This window comes from Hydra vulgaris, chromosome 14 (genome assembly GCF_038396675.1).
Source record: "Hydra vulgaris chromosome 14, alternate assembly HydraT2T_AEP".
Taxonomy (NCBI): Eukaryota; Metazoa; Cnidaria; class Hydrozoa; order Anthoathecata; family Hydridae; genus Hydra; species Hydra vulgaris.
Window position 1 is genome coordinate 4,846,466 of NC_088933.1, and position 5,997 is coordinate 4,852,462.

General features: G+C 26.4%; 2 long non-coding RNA genes across 2 annotated transcripts; both read right to left on the reverse strand.

Annotated features, from left to right (window-relative positions):
* Positions 1–2,813: 2,813 nt before the first annotated feature.
* On the reverse strand, positions 2,814–3,186 carry LOC136091188 (uncharacterized). Its single transcript, XR_010643772.1, has 3 exons — positions 3,143–3,186; positions 2,984–3,007; positions 2,814–2,877 (listed from the first exon to the last, which is right to left on the reverse strand). It is a non-coding gene; the product is annotated as an uncharacterized LOC136091188 (long non-coding RNA).
* Positions 3,187–3,336: 150 nt separating this feature from the next.
* On the reverse strand, positions 3,337–3,968 carry LOC136091170 (uncharacterized). Its single transcript, XR_010643752.1, has 3 exons — positions 3,906–3,968; positions 3,722–3,742; positions 3,337–3,357 (listed from the first exon to the last, which is right to left on the reverse strand). It is a non-coding gene; the product is annotated as an uncharacterized LOC136091170 (long non-coding RNA).
* Between the last annotated feature and the right edge of the window lie 2,029 nt (positions 3,969–5,997).

Genomic DNA, 5,997 nt, shown 5'->3' on the forward strand with positions numbered 1-5,997 from the left:
CCAAAACAACTTTGACTGCCATACAATCATATTCAAATAGTTGGTACGTTTCAATTTCCAGTGACTTCATTGCTAAACGTGAAGTAGCAATTGTGTCGAGAGGGTGCAAATGGCAGTTTAGCTCATTAAGATTTTTAGCCCAGATTTTATAAACTTTTGTAATCGTAAGATGGTTAACCGAAACTCTATCAGACATTGTGTATTGATATATTCGAAATGATCAAACGATGAGAATCATTGTAGGGCTTTAAATGAAATTCTGAGTAAACTAAAGCAGCATGTTCAACTTCATTACATATGTGGTTTGCATAATCAACAGCTGTCCCACCGGGTAATTGGTCTATAGCAATAACCGGGCATTTATTTTTGGATGTTAAGTGATTACTGTTGACATGAACACCCTCTTGTGTTGTTGCATCAAACCCAAGAGTAAGATAATTATTATTGATGGTCCATTCTGATACTTAGAGGTCTGCAATACTGTCGAGCTCACGAGCCATTTGGTCAACAGTACTCCGGTGTGGAATGTGAGAAAACAAAATACCTAAATATTTGTCAATTTTGTCCACTAAAAATGAAATATTAGCTGTTGGGACGTTGGACAATATCATGCTGTAAATTATCATCCTCATTTTTAATGGATAAGTTTTATCATCTAATGTAATTGTATTATTTAAAGTGTCATTCTCCAGCAGGGTCATAACATTTTCTAAACTATTAATAGCATTTGTATTTATTTTAATATCAGCATTATGTTTAATAGTCAATTTTTTAAACCTATCCTCTCTTTAATTTTCATTGCTATTTTTCTAGCAATAAAATTGCGAATTTGCCTTCTGTAATAGTAGGTTTGTAATTTATTTTTCAAGTCTCTATTGGTAGCTCTTAAAGTTTTAATTATCTGTTCTTTTCTCTGAGAACTTTGTCTGAAAACATTCAATTTATATGGAAAGCTAAGTAGTTTAGCTTTCACAAAAGCTATCTTCTTACGGTTACCTATGGATGAACTAGCTAATTTACAAGACAAATAAGACAACCTGGTTTTTAATTTTTGTTTTCTAATATTTCTTTTGAAGATGGCCTAGTTTTTGAATTTTTACTACTGCCATTAGGTTCATTACTTATCAGAGATGTAAAACTAATATTTTTTGGTGATTCCCCAGAAGAACATGCAACATTGTAAATACTACTGGAGGTAGGCTGCGATACAAGTGTCAAAGTTTTATCGCATGGAAAAGGCTTGTTGTAAAATTAAACCAAACTTTCTTTTTTAACTTTAAAACATTTTGCCCATTTTCTGGCTAATTTCACCAGATTTTTAACTTAATTTGAGTTGGTGGTAATATTGAAATATTCATTCACTTTAGCAACAGTTTTTTTATACAACTCTCCATTGAGAGTAAAAAGTAAAAATTATATGCCCATTCGTACACGAAACGTCTGTTCCTGATGACAAAGTAAAGTTATCTACTAAATATTCCTTAAATACTCCAAAAAATAACTTTGTAATATACTTTTTTTTTGGCATATTATACCTTAAAAGATTAAAATTAAGTTATAATAAAGAACATATTTTACAGTTATCAAACTAGTGTGATTATAAATAACCTTTGCAATAAGCATCAAAATAAAACACACACAATTAAAAACAAGGTTTTAAAGTTACACAACTTTCATATATCCTTAAATATCATTTTTCATTATACAAAAAAAGTGTTTTATCAATAACAAATGAATAAAAATTGACATGATAATTCTGAAATACCAAAATATAAATTACAATTTCATCATAAGAAATTGTATAAAAATTAAAATCATCAACTGTTACAACAACTGTTTTAGGATCCTGGAATTACTTTTGTCCAGCCGTTCGATAAACAAACATAGCTAAAAATATTTGTCTTACAACAACTGTGGTACACAATTTTCAAGTTTAATCAATTTCCATTTTATAAACTAATTTTCATATTGTCCGTAAGTATTTAAATTATCTAAAGAGAAAAATAAACATGAATAAAAAATTAAACGTTTACACAATTACATATTTACATAAATATATATTTTTTTCAACAAATCTAAAATAAATCATTAAAAAATATTTTGTTATAACGAAAAATGTATGATAAAAAGAATTAAAATAAGCCTGAAGATATGCAAATCTTATTTTTATTGAATGGTATATACATTAAATAAGCAACAGTGATACTTAAAAAAAAGAAATACCACTATTTCCACAAAATGATAAATAAATCATTGATAATAATCTAATCAATGCAATTTTCATAAATATAAAAATGGTGTAATACGTTTTTAAACAATATTAATTTAAATTCAATTAATATTAAATTGCAAGTAAGATTTAACCATTAAATAACGATTCAAAAATGAAACACCAAATTTGATTTTGATGCAATTACACATATATAATTTTTACATATTATTTACAATTTTTTTATTAATACCCTCCTTGCCCCTACCATCCCTTCCTTCTCTACCACCTTTTCTGTTCCAACCACCTTTGCATGGAAACTCGGCAGGCCATTTAAAAGATGGTCTGTCCTCACCCCCATAATGGACCCATTTTTGAAAAGATCTGTTGGTATACGGCCCTGGGTGGTTGTACCTATATCTTCTATAATCGACAAAAGTAATTCCTGATAAAAACTAGTGATGTATATTTAAATATAATAATTAATTAATACAATAATAAGAAAATACTTGGATAAAGATTACAAGCAAAAAGAAACAGGCTTTTTCAATATTTATTATAGTTTTAAAACTACATTTTTATACGAATCTATAATACATACCATTTTCCAGAACTTGTTACCACATTTCGAGGACATGGTAATGGAGAAGTACCAGATGTAGAGGCCACTAAATTTACATTAGTACAAAAACTAGAAACTTGCAAAGGTAATATTTTATCTAACTGAAATCCTATTTAAAAGCACGGTAAACAATTAAATAGAAAATTACAAACCTATCGATGGAGATTTAGATGCCACTAAAGAATAATACAGAAAAAGGTTAATAGGTTGGAATTAAAAACATTTTCAATAAAAAAATATAAATTAAGGTTTTTCAAATTTTTTTAGATAAAACAAATTTATTTATGAAACTACTAGTTTTAATTTCTTACTCATGAACTCTGTCACTTGTTTCATAAATACAGTTAAAAAAATAAAAGTAAGTAATCGTACAGCTGAAATTTATAAAATGTACAAACTTAATGTAGAATTCATTACAAGTGTTAAAATACAGTTTAGCAATAGCAGATCATGTGAACTGATTTATTTAGTAATTAAATTTACTTAATTTAAAGTAAGAACCTACACACAGATTTTTCTAATTTTTCTAAAAGTAAAAATTTTTTAAACATTAAAATAATCACTCAAAATACAAGATAGCAATTACAAAATACAATTTAATATTACTTACCGAAAGTTATATTAAATTGTAAATGCCAAAAGCTTTTGACCCCACTAAAAATTATCATATAAAACCAAAGTGCATTCTAAAAAAAGAATTTTTTTTCTTTGGTTTTTGAAGACTGTAATAATTTATAAATTATAAAACATTTACATAAAATTAATGTACATCAATAATACATTTTATGTATTACAGTTTTTGATCTCAAATTATTCATTAAAAATTATAAATAAAAAGTATATGAATGATCGAAAAAGTGAAACAATAATGTCTTCAAAAAAATACTGACCCATTCTACATCCATCTGCACCTAAACAATGTTAAAAGTTTTAAAAAATATTTACACATTGTATTATATTTTATATATATATATATATATATATATATATATAATTACCAAAAAATAATAAGATAAACAGGGTCAAAAATATATTTATTTTAGTTTATTCAATTTAAAAGTTTTTAGTCCTTACTTGTTTCAATTAATGTCTCAATAACACTGATTGGAATATTCATTTTTATCTAAATCAATTTATTTTATTACATTATTAAAAAGTTTACGAAAAAGTTTAAAAATAAAATAAATTATAATAATTATTATTATGTAGTCTGCATTGAATATAACCAAAAACTTTTTACATTTTTCAAAACCGTTCAAACAAGTTCAAAAAATGGAATTGAAGTACCAAATTTGGGGGAAATAATAGGGATAGCTGGCATGTTTATTTTTCAATAAAATTTGGCAGGTGCTTAAAAAATGTGTAAACTTAGGTAAAAGATATGGAAAGAAAAAAGAAAGAACGTAATTGCTATGTTTGCAGAATGCTTGGAATGAAACAATATTTTTAACATCAATAAATCCATTTATAAAATTACTTATTGTAATCAAAAATAAAAATTATTCAAGTTTAACCTTTATAATTTTTAAAAAACATCTATGTCAATAATAAATTTTACAAAATGAGGCTACAATAAACGTTCCTACCTCACTAACAAAAACCAAACATTAAAAAGCGTAGCACAGAATTTTAGCACATTTATTGGTGCCGTAAACCGCGATTTCCCCATACCTATTATAATCAAACGGGCGCTAATACGCTTTCGCACTACCTCTAAATTTACAGATTTTAATTGCAGATTCTGAAAGATTGTCGTATAAAACAAATAAAAATGGTATTAAATAACAAATTTTATTAGAGTAAAGGACTCGATCTCAAAGTTTTGAAAAAATACCAAAAAACGCTAATATTCGCCATCTTTTTTTCGCTAGATAAGATTTACTGTTCTAAGTCTTCGTTATTAAAATTTTAATAGCCTTTAAACTCTTCTTTACAAAAGGCTGGTTGCTGACAGCCTAAATGTTTTTAATTTCGTCCTAGTAATACAATGCAATTTAAGAGTAAGAAATATAATTGCAAAATCGTTGTAGTTAACAATAGAATAAAGAAGTTAATGACATAAAACTAAGGACTTTAAAACAACGATATTTGCGCAAGAGCATTATAATGCGCGATGAAAATAAAAACTAGGTTATTTAATAACCTAAATAGTCATTAACAAAAATCAATAAATTTTCTGTGTTTCATCAATAAAGACTCGTCAAAAATGAGTTATCAAATTAATAAAACATCAATTTATACCAAAAAATTGGTTACGGGAAGTCGCAAATGTCTTAACTACTGTAAATTTCACACATTTGTGGAATATGCTGACACTTTTCTAAAAAAAATTCTTTAGTATTGATTACTTCTACTTCTTTTTTAAAATATATTTGTTTGAAGAGAGATTTAATGTAACTATAGTTTGAACTATTATACAAACGTTGACTATGACCTCTTAAATTTGGATAAAAATTGTTTATTTATTTATATTATTATACTTTTTGAATGTCATATTTACTTTTGTAATGTTCTATTATATCGCTCCGTTTTCTTCGTTCTTCCAATGATATCAATCCAAATTCTTTAATCGTTCTTCATATTTGATACCTTATAAACATCTTAGTCTTGATCTTTGTTGTACTTGTTTTATTTTATTAACGTCTTTTTTATAATAAGGATTCCAAATCGGTGAAGCGAATTTCAAGTGGCGACGAACTAAAGAACAATTTAGCAGTTTCATTAGGTCTTTATCTAAGTATGTAAAACAATGTTTTATTTCAGTTTGCTTTTCCTTCAATCATATCTATATGATTTTTCCATTTTATATCATTAGATATTAGAACCCCTAAATCTTGTTCCAAAGATGTTTTTATCATTGTGTAATAATTTTCTTTGCTCGTTGGTTGGCTCATATAATAATTATAGCGAGGTTTTTTTTTCCCTATATGCATAATATGCATTTTTTGTTGTTTAAGTGTAGTAATCATTTTTAACTCCATTTACTAAGGTTCAATAAATCCTCTTGCATTGCTTAGTTACCGTTGTTATTTGTTATAACCGAAATAACTTATTTATCGTCAGCATACAACTTTTTTATTGCTTTTGATATATCATCAATATAGATAACAAATAATAGCGGACCTATTAATAAGCCCTCTGGCACTCCACTTGTTACCTCCTTCCA